Genomic DNA, 16,264 nt, shown 5'->3' on the forward strand with positions numbered 1-16,264 from the left:
GCCTGTGAACCGTTGTTTGCAATACAGGCGTGGACTAGCTGACTGGAAACAAGAGCTTGCTACAAATGTGTGATCACGCTGACTGCAAATGTGCTGCTGCCAGCACGAAAATATCTGTTTTTTTAAAAATGAAACTCATTTCCAAGACTAATGCATGTATGCCTACCAATGATGCAACATGAAGTTTTAGTAGCTTGGTTACCCATTAAGGCAGCACACTATCAATCTTCTTAAATGAAGAAAAAGCACCTAGATGCCCAGGGTTTGGTGTGCTATACAAATAAATAAAAGAGCATGCAGGAAACAGTTGCCACTCCGCAGTGGTGCGTCTGGGAATAGAAAAGGGTTTGTAACTGTACATTAAATGACGCACACAAATTAGCTCCTTGGTTGGTTTTTGAAAACCTCAACCCTTCCCACTGTTTAAGGAGGCCATGGTTCCATGGGGGGGGATCTTCTGTGACAGCAAGAAGCTACAGGGGCGACTACATGTTAGAACTATCCTCCAGGCCCAAGTCTGGCTTCTGAAACTTGTTCTCATTCCCTTGGGGGTGGCGGGGGGGGGGAAGGGAGGAGTGCGCTGTGCGCTGTGCCTCCTCACCTTCTCCTTGCTGGTGCTCAGCAGATGCTGCTCACCGAGTGAATCCTACCGAGACCACTTCTCATCTTCTTTTCAGACCACCCCCATCCTGCCATTCTTAATACGAGCTGCATCCTTGCTTTTACAGCTCACAAATTAAACCTTTCTTTTTTTGTTATCGGTGTGTACAATTACAGAAGCACAAGGCCGTCCTTTTCTAGGGAAGGGCGCAGGGCCCCCCTTTCCAGAGGATCTGTGTTGCATGGGGTGATTTGCACCAGCTGACTGTTTCTCAGCTGGTTAGTGAAGGATCTGGGTGGCACAGTCTGGCCAGTGAGGCCCTTTTAGACTTGCTGCACAGAGACCCAAGCCACAGCTCACTAAGGATACCCAGTGAGGCTGACACCTGTCCGGGGGTGCTTGGGGTCTTGTGTAGAAGAGGGGCCACCTAGCAGGTCGGGTTGGGCTGCTGCATCAGAGGTGCCACCAAGTCTGATTTGCATTTGGTCTTTCTACTTCTGTAATGACCGGGACGGGCAGAGATGTCATGGCCTGAAGGATTGCCCAGAGCAAGGGAAGTGGTTGGGATAATTCAAATCCCCCTCATTGGCTTACCACTGCCTCATTGGGTTCAGTGTCAAGAAACCAGCTGAGTTAATATGAATGGAAAGTAGATCATTAAGGGACCTTTTCCCCGCCAGTGTCTCAAGGCACAGAGTCTATCCTGGCCAACTGATCTGGCTCCAGCCGCGCCATCGTTCCTATCCCATGGACAGGGATACACCTGTACTTTGACTAACGACATCCCCTTCCAATTTAACACTCAACAGCTAGATCTCCTTGGCGGCCTATTCCGGAGTGTTGGGTGCAGGTGCCCCGTGTGAGGCTGGCTTACTTTCCAATGATGGGAGTACAGTCGTGGCTTTAAAGTAGGATCCCCTAGGATTCTTCTGAGCAAAGGTTGAAGATGGTGGCCGTCTCTGGGGATGCCACCGCTCTCATCTGACAGGAAATTGGGTTTAACCTTACTCGCGCGTAGTATGAGTCTCCGTCCTACTCATCCCTGACGTCCTTATGATGTCATGTGTCTGAGTGGTAACTATTGTTTCTAATTAATGCCTAGGGTATTCACATGGGTCGCTCCTAGTGTTTTTGGCTATTGCTAACGTTCAGCACGGATCTCTCCTGGCTCGGCGTTCCGCGTGGTGATATCATTGTACAAGGAGGAGGCTATACACACAACCTTCTAAACAAACGCTACATTTTGCGTGTGCAGATATTGTGTTACGCCTAGGCAGGAACCTCGGCAGGTTTCAGTGCCCATGATTTGCTGGTGCTCTGAAGTCACTCTACATTGGGTGCTTGTGGTGTAGGGGGGATGTGTTGGGAGGAGTTCTAGTCCGACTACCTCCGTTTTGGAGCAGGTGCGCTTCAGTCAAATACTTTCCATACATCTTTCAAAACACTTAATCTGTGGTTTGCAACCTGCAGAAGTTTTTGGACTACGGCTCCCATAATCCCTCATTGACTATGCTGGATTGGGATGATCGAGGGGGGGGGGGGGGGCCTTGAGGCCAACGGTTGTGGCCATGTGCTCTAGATATTTTTTAATGGGCATAGCTCTGGGTGTGGCTGGTACAGAACTGACTGCGCCCTCTGCATAGCCACAGCGACCACCTCGTTTTACTGAACATCTCCATTGAGCTGAAAGCCGCTCAGGAACTTAAAGGATGGTGACTTTCAGAGAAGGACTGGTACCCACCAACCCCCTGCTAGCACTTGATGAGAATGCACGCACTTAATAAAAAATGAGCTTGTAGTTCTTAGTGTAGCCTGCCCCACCTCAAGATGCTACAACACATCGGGCAGATTGTGTGACTCAGTGCTTGTACTGAGAGCGTGGTGTTCTGCACGAGACTCGCGAGCCTGTTTGGTTCCTGTGGTAGACCACATTGGTGGGTAGGCAAGGTTTTCAGCGACTGAGATGAGCGGCTTCGCGAGAAACCCAGCAAAAAGGACAGATGTTTGCTCAGAATCTGGTTAGCCACTAGATTTCACAATGAGATTTGCCTGTAAGTACCACAACCTGTGTCGGGCACCAGATCACTGGGGCAAGGAAGAAGTGTGTATTGGTTTGGCGGGGACTCGTGGGAACTGCAGGCCGAGCTCTGCTAAGTTTTTGTCAATGGCTGCTCTGTTCCTCAGCTGTTTTTTACTGTTATAATAAGATGTCGCTTCCTAGGCTGTTCCTCAGCTGTTTTGTAACCGAACCTAATGAGCAACAAAACTCCCTGTTTTAAGGTTTAACGTTTGTTGACTTATGTATTTTACATTTTTGTTTATGTGGAAATAAGTTTCATAAAGTATTTTTTGCACATTTACAAAAATTCACTAAATTTATTGACTGATAAAAAATCTGGGTAGCGCTTTCGCCGCTTTGGTGCCTCTATCAGGGTTGTCCAACTCCGGGCCTCGAGGGCCGGGATCCTGACGGGTTTTCAGGATTTCCCTCATTAATATTCATGAGGAAAAATGTGCATACATTTAGAATCATTGTATGCACGTTTATCTCATTAATATTGTTTTTATTGTAATACTGGTTGTGTAAAACAACCTTACACAAATCACCACAATTACATCGATCACAATGACAGTAAAATGAGTCCGGGAGACAAAAAATACAAATTTAAACAATCAAAATTGTTAAAAGATTCCCAAGACGTATTAAAAAAACCGAAAGACTCCTGTTATCTCCCTGGCCCTTCCCTCCAGCTTCTTAAAGAAAATTTTAAAATTAAACTTTCATTTAAGATCTTAAACATTTAACACTTTCAAAACCGATACTGTATAGAAGTGCACTTTATACTTGTAACAATCATCCAGTCTTTGAAAGCTTTAAAATACCACTGCTTAGTGATATCCAGTCAGCCTTTACAATACATTTTATACAGAATTTGACACCCTGGTCCTTCATGGGTTTAAGAACCAAATCTTAAATTAAAGTTTCGATCATTGACCTAATCACGCCCTCCCTGCCATTTTCGTTTGACCATGTACTTGCAGGACTAAAGTGAATTTTGTACACTACTTAGAAGCCAAATACTACTCAAAATTAAAGTGCCTATGCTTAAAATAAGGTGCATTCAAGAAGCCAAATCCTTCTCAAATTTAAAGTGCCTATGGTTAGACTAGGGTGAAATTATGGTTCCAGCCTTACAGTCCCTGTTATTTAACTTTGTAATTTGATAAGCCCTGCTGCCTTAAGTACTTTAATCACACTACATGTTCAAACCGGTCACCTCCCCACTTGCAACTCTATTATGAAATTCTAAGACGTCGATATACTGGAAGACCGGCACGCACTTAGCCCACATCTCTTTTCTTAATGATAGCATGTTTTTACATTCTGTGATTTCGTGAAATCTTGTTTGGAGAACACCTTGACTCTTATAGCAGCCACACTCCCCTGCAGAGACATTATTAGGGAAGCGTTTTACAAATGTTCACCTGTATGTAAAACATTCAATCGGAATCTCGGAAGTAGGAATTTGGAAACTCTTTCAGATAAATTGCCTGTGTGCCTCTTCGCGTGTCTACCGATAGCGGGTATTTAAAAAGTGTATAAGGGAAAACGCTATCCGTTGTGCAGACCCTATCATAGTCCAGCAGTTTCTTTTTTTTGCCCTCTTTGGACCACAAATTAATCACGCTACCTGGGGTAACACTCAGCCACTATTATTGCCACTTCCTCCTGAAAGGTTTTTAGAGGAACTGATCTGCCCAAATGCAAAGCCTCGGCAAGGTCGACGTCCATTGAAGCATTAACTGGGAACATTGGGGGGATAGCTCAGCTGCAACATGCTCTCCTTGGAAGCAAGATGACACAGAGCAAAACAGGTTCGATCCCCGGGTCCGCGCTTAGAAACCTCTGGGTATTAAGCATGTTATAAATTATATATATCAAATAAAAATAACATGTCATATCATTACATTTCTGTATAGAGTTAGCATTTTGCAGTATAAATAGCACTTTAGCGATGTTAGTCCTAGTTAAAAACCTGATGCATCAACTGGTACACAGTCAAGGAGCCTTCCAACCTTACGCCACCATCTTGCTTCCAATCTTCCTCAAGATATCGATCGTGTAACCCGGGCTGTCTCCATACCATTTAATAGTGCTGGTACCACCTTCAAAGTATACAAATTAATAAAAGGTAGTATAGAAAATTGAAAATATTTAAAATAAATATTTTTCATCTGCGACATGTATTGATCAACCTTCTCCACTGAACGTGAAATCCACATTTTATGTGATGGAGTATAGTTGATAGATAAACCCACTTACATAATCAAGGCTTCTGGGTCCAATACATGTAGCACAACTTTCCATCGAAACCCAACTTTTTTTCCTGCATTACCCACAAAGCCTATGATGTTAATTCTTGTCTCATTTGTCACCAATTAATTTTTTTTAAAGTAGTACTGGATTGATACCAGCCGTCTCTGGAACCCTAGATGGATTTTATCCATCCAAATCACAATATCTGCATATGTTAAATAGGGTATTGCAAGACTGTCAATTTTTGGTGGGGCAAAGCTGGCCTCCACCAGATGCTCTCCCAGATATATATTGAAGAGGCACGGAGTGAGGACACACCCCTGTCTCAAACCTCACAGTCTGGATAGTTCTAGTCAAAGCTCAGTGCCTGTTCAATCGCAACTGCAGCTGATGGGACAAACTCCCATGTATGCAAGAGGGCCACTAGTAGTTTGTGGACTCTCGGAAGGCCCAACACCTTCCACAGAACAAATGGAGGACTTGGTCAACGGCAAGTTCAAACTGCAGTTTATTACAAATAAAACCAACAGAGATCAGCACAAGGACAGAAGAAATCTATGGACATCTCAACTTCTCCTGGCTCGCAGGCCAGTTTTGTACCCTGATTGTGTCAGTGATGTTGCAACCTGGGCCCTTCTCCAGAAAACGTATCGACATCTGGGATTGGCTGTCAGGAGCCTAATAACCTATATGGTCGCCTTTGTATTATTCTACTGGTTCGCCCATGTCAGGTGACAGGCCTGATCCATTCCCGAATTACTATCTACAACAATGTTGCAGTGTGAGGGTCTTACCATTGTTTCTTGCCCATTGCTACCCATCCCTAGGATACTAAACTGTAATTGGCTATAGCTAACATCCCCAGCCCTGGGATCCACAAAGGTTCTCCGCTCTTGCTATACCTTTTCAAGGTAACAAGAATTACTATCTGCATTGTAACTTGTGTGTACCAACTTAGTCTGAGAGTGCTTGTTTGCTCAGTGCAACACTTGTCTCACATTGTAGCATCTTTGTTGCGAGCTTCTGTCTGGTAGCGTGAGATCGGTTCCCTTTCTCAGAGCTGGTTGCTGTTCATTGTCTGCGTCGGCCGGGCCACCTGTTCTGAGACCATGATTTGGAGCTGTGCAGCTCTAAATTATGAAGAATTATTTGCATTTACTGCAGCTGGGACTACTGTTCAGGGAATGGAATGTCATCCGCATCTGGTGGCCTTGGCAGCGGGTCCGGTCTCGCACGTATGCGCTTGTCCAGCCCAAATTCAGCTCAGCTTCTTGCTGCGAGGCCTGTGGCCTGCTGTAATTTTCATAAACAATAATGCGGCTTCTACAATGTTCGTGCTTTTCTATATTCTCCATGGGTTGGACACACTTGGTTCTGTCAGGTTTCATAGGCGCTCCTGCAGTTCCATATAGTTGTTCTCATGCAAGCATCTGCTAGCTGTGCTCAGGATCTCTTGCTTCTTGCGGTTTCTGCGTTGCTGTGTCTAGCTAATGGCAAACTAATAAAAGCAATGACAATATGTATCTGTCCTCTAACTATAGAACTGTATGCTCATGTTCTTCGTGTATTCGAGTGTGTTTGTGTCCCGAAGTGCGGATGGCATATGTGCTTCATGTGTAACGCTACTAGGTCGTGGTGTGTCTATCAACGTCAGCAACATGGCTTTTGGTACTTTATTCGATACGATCAATTGAGGTTTCTTTAGTTGCAGCCTGGTGTTCCTCATCCACCGTGGGGTAGATTTGTACCTCACCTGGCATGCAGGGCTGATTGGTGGTGTACCTCTCGAGATACTTGTCAATCATTGGAGTTCTGGGAATTGGTCCGAAATAGCATGGGCGATCGTCGTGTCTCCTGGCCTTCTCCCGTGTCATGTATTCTTTTTGCTAGACGATTTCCATCGTTATTTAAAAAAACTACTACACCCCGTATTAATCACTTCACTTATTCCATAATTACATTTTGCAGAGACAGGATTGTGGTCACTGATATCAGACTCCCCAAATTTAATTTCGCAGCCAGGAGCAAAAAGGGACAGGACTATATAATCAATGTGTGATGCAGACCTTTTCCCCCTCCTTGTAGCTCTTGGCGGGATATCGCCCATCACTGTTGATCTATTTCAAATTCCAACTATTAAAGGTCAACCATCTTTTTCCTGTATCTTTTCTCTTGGTCATATCCCGGGGACCCTGGCCTACTCTATTTCCATGCTTATCTGTTGAACAATCTGCGTTTAGATCTCCTGCCAAAATCATATGCACACCCTCTTCATCACCAAGATATCCATCGCAAATATCATTTCATCTTTTCAAAAAGCCCTCCAAGGTAACTACCCCGGATTCCAATAGATGCAAACAATAAGACTCAGACCTACCATTCCAGGAATATTTGGCCAGACCTTTGTCACACCCAACCCGTACGTTTAGTCAGAGACTACCTCAATCTTATGAAGCTTCTTCCTGCTATGCTGAACCCTCTACCCCCGATGGGATCTTTGTTCATTCTTCGATAGTTTTCTTTCCGCTGCACTTTTTGCTGAAAAATGTTTGCCGGAAAAAATCCCCTGATTCTCCCCCCCCATCCCCTAGTATTTATCCCTATACATCACCCCACCCTACCCCTTATATGCCCTTCCCCCTAACACCCATATTTTTGGCCAAAATATTTTCAGCAAAATGTGCTGCAAGACAAAACGGGGTGTGAATGAATGTGGTACCCCCTAATGGTCCGCCCCCCCTTGCTCAGGGTAGCTTGCTGCTGAACCAGTATAAACCCATCAAATACAGTTGATTGGTTAGCCAGGTCTCCTGAAGGCAAACCAAGTCATGTGTGAGTAAATCTTCCAACCGCTCTGTATTTGTATTTCTTTATTTGTTTAGCGGGCCGGGCCCAAAGGCATCTGGGCGCTTGTTTTAGGTTAGAGACATGTGATGCAGTTTACAGTACAGGAAGTGAAAATATTGCATAATAGTAATAGTTGCACAATATACAATGCGGGATGCATGAAAGATATACAGAGATAAATGTACAAAATAAGTTCAGAATATATACAGAAGCAACTTGTTATCAGTGAAGTGGCGATCCAAGCAGTTGGAGGATAGTCAGATGCTGTTGTCCAGAATTTGGTTTTGCATTTGAAGGAGTGGAATGAAGCTTCAGATCTCAGCAGGTTGGGCGAAGTATTACAAAGTTGGGAGGCTAATTTAGGGAAACCAGACCCACCCGCTTTCTGTAGTTTGAATCTGGGTAAAGCAAGAAAGTTGGTCTGAGCAGATCTAAGCGGTTGGTGTGAAGTGAGGTGTGAGGCGGCAGGCTAGGTAGATGGGCGCCTGGCTGTTTAGGCATTTATGGTTGAGGACCAACGTTTTCAAGGAAATTCTTTGACAGACTGAGAGCCAGCGTAAATTATGCCTGGTATCTGAGATGAAGCTATTTGAGCCCCTTGTATTCCAGGTGATCACGGACATAGGTGTGTACCTAAAGTTGCTTGAAGACCCAGTCATTCTGTCCCCCAAATTTTGAAAATCTCCACCCAGGTTTGATGACGACCAACCCCAGTTATGTAGGCCTACTCCCCCAACTCGATGTTTCTCATTTACATATTGCACTCTCCTTTTTCCCTGAGCCCCAGAATTACTAGTGACCCTTATTGGGCGTTTGCCATCTGATCAAGCCTATCTTCGGGACAGAATGAGTCTTTCAGTAGTTCTGCACACCCTCTTTCCACCAGATGCCTATCACACCCTGTCATCCTCAGGCGATCAAGCTCTCCCAGGATAATTCTCACAGCGGCTGTACCTGGTCAAGACGGTCATAACTGGGGAAGAAAACCTTTGCAATATCCCCCGACGTTGCGATTCTCAGTTGGGGGGTCTCCTGCAATAGACTTAACACAGTTCTTCTATTTAGCACCATGTTCCAGAGTGTCACTTTCAACCTTTCTGATAGAACCCTTTTTGGGGGATCCACCATTCGTGCGAACAGCAAACTTGTCCCGTCGATTCCCGTAATTAGATTCTGTATTTTTCCACACCACCTGTGTTTCTCTCAGGGACACTTGCTCCATGGCGTCTCCACATTCGGACACTAACCCGTTGCATCACAATACACTTGTTTTTACTTGCCACAGGCTCACTTTTATAAGCACCTTGTTCATTTACTTTAAAGCCTTTTCCTCAGGCAGTCGTCAAATTGCCAATGGAACCCAGAACTCTCATAAACGTCCCTTTGTTGGGTTCTGGGTACCATCTTTAATTATTTATTTTTATTTATTTGCATTTTTAAAGTGCTCACACATCTCGGGAGCATCGAGGCGCTGTTACAGGAATATGTCTTAGTTATGTATTTATAGCACGCTTAATACCCAGAGGTTTCTAAGCGCGGACCCGGGGATGGAACCCGTGTTGCTTCGTGTCGTCTTGTTTCCAAGGCGAGCATGTTGCCGCTGAGCTATCCTCCTGGGTGGGGATTAGCAGCACCGGCCCCTACTCCTTCCCGGGAAGTCCACCCACTACTCCTCATGGCCATTCCGGAGTCCAAAGGACCACTTACATTAACTTGGTAATCCCACCTCCTGATTAGTTTTCCCCCTACCCGATGTCGATGTTTGATTCCCCACCTGTGTTCTGCTCAGGCGCCTCCTTATTTGACCCAAATTTCTTTGGCATGGCCCTGCTTTGACAGGCCGCTCCCCCCCAACCCCCCAGGCTGTACAAAATTCAGAGCAATAGTTTCGCCCGCAGAAGATCCCTTCCTGTAATTGCTCACTGGAGCTGAAAGCCCCTTGTCCTTTGTGGTTTTAGTAAACCAAGGGAAAAGGCTAGAAGTGCCCGGCAGACCAGGTGCTCCTACACGGGGAGTTCCCCACCCTAAAAAACCCTTTCTGTACACCTTCCACAGCAACCGCCCCTAACGGCTTTCTTGTAGTGGATGGCAGAGGAAGAGAAACTGTTTAGACACGCCCAGCACGACCCCATCAGACGTAGAATGATTTGGTCACCTCCCAGTCAATTGGTCGGAAGCCCATCTTTACCCTACCCTCCTTGTCACCAAACCGCCATCTGGCAAAGGTATAGATGGGCACAGTTTGGGATGAGCAATCCACCTTTAAAGCACAGGCCGTAAACACCTCAACTCTCTCAGGCTCTTGGTCCAGCATGAAGATTTCGACCACACCACTTTGGGACGCGGCGTTCGCCATTGCCACAGGCTGATCTTTTTCCTTTTCCAACCCTAATTCCTGGGCTTGGCGCACCTGAGCCTCATCCTCTGATAGAGGAATGCGCTTTAGGAACTTTCGGGATCCAGTGCTCTGCTTATTTCAACCATTTCTCTTTCTTGCCGTTTTCCCGCCAACGTAACTTCCCTCCTTTTGATGATGCCCCTTGGCAGGCTCCGTCTTGCCCCTACACAGCCAAAACGGACTGCTTTGGCTTTGCCACTTCTTTTTAAGAAGTGCTACCGCCGATGTGAGGTCACTAATGCCCTCTTCCAAGGACTCTAGATGGAGTTTCATATAGCTCGGCGGCAACGTGCGGGTCTGCGGCTCCAGTTTAATATTATCATACAGAGTAGAGAAAGAACTAAGCACCATATCAAGGGTTGATCTCAGGAGCCTTTAGCCTAACATGGTAGTCTAACTCTGCAAGAGTAGGGCGCAGACCCTTATTATCTTCTCCCGAGTCCATTTGTAAGTCAGCCGACTGAGCGCCTGATGGACTATTCGGGTGTTCCGCGAGGAAAGACAGGTCGTCAGAATTCAGATGTCGATCCTTCAGATTGATGAGCGGCCTTGTGCTCCGAGTTGCCTGGGATACCAAATTCAGTCCATTATTTTCATCTCTCAATTCGACACGTAGAATTACCCTTCCCCTCCTGCCTGGCTCAGCAGAGGTCTAAGTGGACTGACCAGAAGTTCCCTCAGGCCTAATTCGTTTTCAGCACCAGGCACACTGGGATTGCAGCTAGGCCAGGCCCCCGTTGCTCACCCCAACACAAAGTGATTGAAAACCAAATTCTTGCACCATCGATTTTTCGGTTTCACTGTGTACCTGCCTTAAAGTCAGATTGAGCTGCTGAGAAACCTCTGCCAGGCCATTGTTGAAAATATGTTGTGGTAAAGGACTACCCGCCTCTTGGGTTAACAGCCTCCCCCTTTCTGCCTTCCCACCAGGGACAGAAAAGATCCCCACCACCAGCCTTTCATTTGCCCATTAGGCCGCCACTTAGACCTAATTAATGAGGGGTATCCTGAAAACCTGACCGGGATCCAGCCCTCGAAGCTTGGAGGTGGACAACCCTGCTGGATGGCTGTGATCCTGGAGATGGAGCAAATCTCTGTTTTCACATTCAACATAAATGCGGTGATATATATATGTGTGTGTGTGTGTGTGTGTGTATATATATATATATATATATATACACATATTTAGATATATAAACAAGGCCCGCGGTATCGGGCGTGTAGTTATGGTTAAGTTGCTAAACTCATAGGAAGAACACTTTTTTGGTGGCTTATAACTTCGCTTCCCCTGGACGAATCCTCACCAAACTTTGCAAAAAAAAGTATATGGCCGGCTCTGATTTATTTTCAGCAAGTTGGGAGATGTTTAGTGTGGGGGGGCAAAGTTATAGGGGGGTCCCAAAACATGTTTTTTCTCCATAGACTGATTGGGGAAAAACTTTGCGCACTGCTGGATGGATTTTCACCAAATTTGTGGCAGGAGCGGGAGCTTGGGTCAGAAAGCGTGCTTTAGTGTGTTTGGTGGAAATCTGACCAGTACTTTTGTTGCAAAGAACTGAAATACATGTCCCAAATAATTGGTGATCTGTGTCCGCTTTGCTGACGCATTTCCCTGTTCACTCCGTGGACAGAAGTGTCATTGGCTCGCCGTAGGGCATACTGTCAGAGGTTTGGAAGCGGCTGGTGGTTGGCTGGAGTGAAGCGTGGTGTGCATCAGCATTTTTTGGGAGCCGCCATGGTGTGGACAGTGCGGCGGCAGAAGGGTCTGGAAAATGTACAGACCGGAATGTGTTGGCAGCAATAAGGGAGGGAACCGGTGGAGGAGTGAGAAGTGGTTCATGTGACATATGTAGGCGAGTACTTTGTGTGGTGATTGGAGGCAGCTGTCGTAACGGCCCCATAGCTTCTGGCACTACCTGTTTGCGGTGAACTCTTTTCGGGGTGAGTGGTGGCAGATCAATTGCAGAAGGGGAGTGAATTGCATATGACATAGGTTGGGTGGGAGCATGGGTGGCTGTGCGCTGCTGATGGAATACAGTAGTTGGGCACATGGTGGCATGCATGGGAGAATGAAGGTGCAGTGGGCCTGTGGAAGGATTATACTATTGGGTGCATGGTCGAAGGTCGTAGGCCGTAGGGCATGCACCCAAGAGCATAGGGCTGCAACATACCCACCGCAGGAACCCATGTTTGACTGCATTTGGTAGAGGGTGGTGCTTGCAGAGTGTGGTCTGTGCACATTGATTGCAGTAGGGGCAGTGTTGCGAACAGAATGTGGGTAGGTTGCCAGTGACACAGTAGTTTCTGAATGGAAGTGGGTACGCCCATAGTGTGTGAACGAAAGTGCACAGGGGTGCAGGAGAGTGTTTTGTTTCTACATTATGTTAACTGTTGGAATTTGTTGCTGCATGGTGGTGCGCAGGTTGGGTAGGAGTGCTGGTGGCATTGGTGTGTGTGTGGATGGTCATAGTTGGTGACATGCAAGGTGGCATTACGTTGCTGTGAGTGTGTTCAAGGCCTATGCTGTGTGCAGATTTCTTGAAGTAGGCCCAATGTTGTGAAAATGTTGTGGGTAGTGATACAATACTTTGTGAATGGCTGTGGGTAGGGGAGGTGGATGCTGTGGTATGTTGGTGGATTCTGGTAATTGTGACCTGTTTTCGTGAATGGGTGTTTTATGGTGTGGGGGAGTTGGGGTGAAGTGCAGCTATCTACGTTTGTTAACTTAGTGCATAATGTTAGCTGGCCAAATGGGCATTATGTTGACTGTTGCAATTTGTTGCTGCATAGCGGCATTCCGTTATCTACGTATGTTAGCTTAGTGCATAATGTTAGCTGGCCAAATGGGCATTATGTTGACTGTTGCAATTTGTTGCTGCATAGCGCCATGGAGGTGTACCAGTTGGGTAGGAGTGCTGGTGGCAGTGGCTCCACTGTTTGCATACTATCAGTGTGGTAGAGGGTATGGTTGAAGGGCAGCTTATATGTGCTTGGATAGTGTGCTGTGTGCACAATGCTTGCAGTATGGGCACTGTTGTAAACATTTTGTGGTTAAGTTGGCAGTGACACAATACTTTGTGAGTGAAAGTGGGTAAGACAATAGTATGTGAATGAAAGGGCGTAGGGGTGCCGGAGACAGTGTAATGTTTATACATTTTGGTAACTGTTGCATGTAACGCTGTGCATGTCCATTGCGGTGTGGAGGTTGGTTAGGAGTGCTGGTGCCAGTGGTGCGTATGTGCATAGTGGTAGTCGGTGACATGCTGAAATGCATGGTTGCATTATAGTGCGGGGAATGTGTGCAAGGAGCACTCCCACTGGAGCAATGCAGGTTTGACAGTGCATGAGGCACAGGGTGTTGATTTTTGGAGAATGGGTGTGGAGCATATTGTCAATGTGCTACAGCACCACAAGTGAGTTGCAAAGCGTGTATTATGCATTCCATGGTTGTGGTGATAGTTTCAACATGCTACAGCATATGGTGTGCGGCAGGAGATGGTGCAGTGAGAAGGTGTGTAGTGTGGCCACAGGGTGCTGTGTGTACGTAATGAGAGTATGGAAGTGGGTATGTTTGAAGTGCACCTTATATGTGGGTGGTTACTCTGCTGTGTGCAGATTTATTGAAGTAGGCCCAATGTTGTGAAGCTGTTGTGCATAGGTTGCCAGTGACACAATACTTTGTGAATGGCAGTGTATAGGGGTGGTGCAGGCTGTGGTATGTTTGTGGATTCTGCGACACGTTTTCATGAATGAGAGTTTTATGGTGTGGGGGAGGTGGGTAGTAGTGCCAATACGTATGTTACGTTTGTGCATAATGTTAGGTGCCCACATGGTCGATTGCTTGGATGTGTAGTGTGGTGGGTGTGAAAAGGGATGCAATGTTGTGTGCATGGCCAAAGGTGTGCTGGGTGTGTCTTAGGATCTTTGTGGATGCTGCAATTGTGCATTGTTTAGCAGAAGTTTGTGGTGGAGGGGCTTTGCAATCAAACTGAACATGTAATGAGTGTTAAAGGGTAAATATGCAGTGGTGTATATAAATGAAAGTGTGCAATGCAGAGGTTTTGTATGTGATTGCTGCATGCGTGTTTGATAATTTGACAGCAACCAATGGAGTGCTGCAAAACATGACCGTCCAAAGGGAAGAAGTATTGTCTGAGCTTTACTGACCCGTGGACCTCACTGTAGATAGGAAAGCGCACGTACACAGCCTGCCTTTATTAGCAGGGTGGAAAGGGAAATGGAATTGTGGGAAATAGGCAATTAGGAGTTTAGGGCGTGGTTCACAGGAAGGGGTGGTACCATTTCGTCTCAATGCTGTGTCATGAGTGAAGTCGAGATGGACAGACACACACCACTTTTTGTGGGCGATACCTTTGTGCGCCATCTGCACAGGTGTGTGTGCAAATAGGGGTTGCTGGTAAATTCAGGTTGGAAGGAGTGGATGCTTTCTGGGCCTGTAAGGGTGACTGCAGTTTCGGCAGCATGGTTCACCTGTGCAGATATGTGGCGTCCATCACGAACATTGACTTTGTCATAGTGCACTATGGAAGTCAACATTTGGGTTACATGTTGTGTGGTCGATTATTCCGTCACTTGAAGAGGTTTCTGACCGCAGTGATGCGTATTTTTCCTACTGCCAAGTTTGTTTTCTCATACATAACACCAAGAGGAGTATGGGTCCATGACAGTGCAATTTGTCCCCAGCCAGTGGTTGGAAGGTGTGCTATAAACAATTATGCGTGAGTTTATGCAGATTGCTGGCATGTTCTCCACCCACTATGAGATCATGAGGTCGCAAAATAAGCAGTGGTTCTGTAGAAATGGCATTTATTTGAGTGCCATTGGCAATGCTGTTTCTTTTACACTGTGCAAGAAGCATTGGCCAGAATGTGGTGAAAATATTCGGAGAGGCAAATAGAAATGCATATAAAGAGAAAATACAAAAAAAGTTGCTTGCACGCACGCACAAAAAATTGTGTTATCGCACACGCCACAGAAGGAACGGCAGGAAAGGTCTGCTACAGAAGGGGCAGCACCTGCCTGTATACTATGGGGGGCCTGCCGGGAGAGGGAACTATTGGGTGGCCCTCACCTACAAAGGCGTCAGTCATTGTGATGCTCCCGTAAGGACCGTCCCCACGCTCTTCCAAGTACCTTCCCTCTGTACAGTAGTGTTGCAGTACATGCACAATACAATGCCCTTTTCCGGGTAAGGGCCTGTAGTGCGGCATATGGTTTATAAAGGATCTTATACAGCTGTGCTGCCCTACAGGAGTGCCCCTCTTGTTGGCCGCAGCAGATGTGGGAAATGGTGTACATGAAAGTACTGTACGTAATTGTTGGAAGGGTGGTAACCTGTCCACTGGTCCCTTGTGCTTTCACGTCGGTTGTCATTACATGCAGTACAAACACTTTATGCTACGCCATTAGTGTTAGGGGTCGCATTAACGGATATACATTGTGGAATAAAAGATTTTTTACAACAATGCGAAACACAGCCTCCTTACGTGTAGCAGAAAGCCATTTATTGTGTGTGACCCATGCAGCTACAGCATTTTCCTAACCACCAGTAAGGTTGTTTGCGCTCTGCATATTCTGCTGTTCCCTTATTTGCCTTCACATGCAATAGTATGTGCGTGAGGAAGGTACACCAGCTTTGCCATTTTGCAGACTTGGTACAAACTGTCCCACCTGCAGTTACATGTTTTGTTCAACTGTACGACTGGCAGGTGACCTCTTGATACTTTCCGTCACACTGCTGAGTGCAGACACAATGTATCTGTTTAACGGGTCATGGAAAGGCAAGCGGCAGATAAATCAAAGTAATGCGACAGTTAAGACGCCCACGTGACACTGCAGGTTGCCGTTTCCTGTTTGGTAGTGGATGTTATACAGTTAGGACTACTTTAGCCACACATTGGTAGGTTTGCAGAGCCACCCACTAAGTCTGTAGCAGTACTTTAAATGCGATGGCCTACTGCATGAATCCGTAGGGCTGGCGACCGGCGCGGTGTTACCAGTATACAGTGGATGACCTATGCATGGGTCTAGGTGTGGAACGGAAACATGTGCGCTTCCACAACTACTTAAAAGTGCATTC

Source organism: Ambystoma mexicanum, chromosome 13 (assembly GCF_040938575.1).
Source record: "Ambystoma mexicanum isolate Mex_15411 chromosome 13, UKY_AmexF1_1, whole genome shotgun sequence".
Classification (NCBI taxonomy): Eukaryota; Metazoa; Chordata; class Amphibia; order Caudata; family Ambystomatidae; genus Ambystoma; species Ambystoma mexicanum.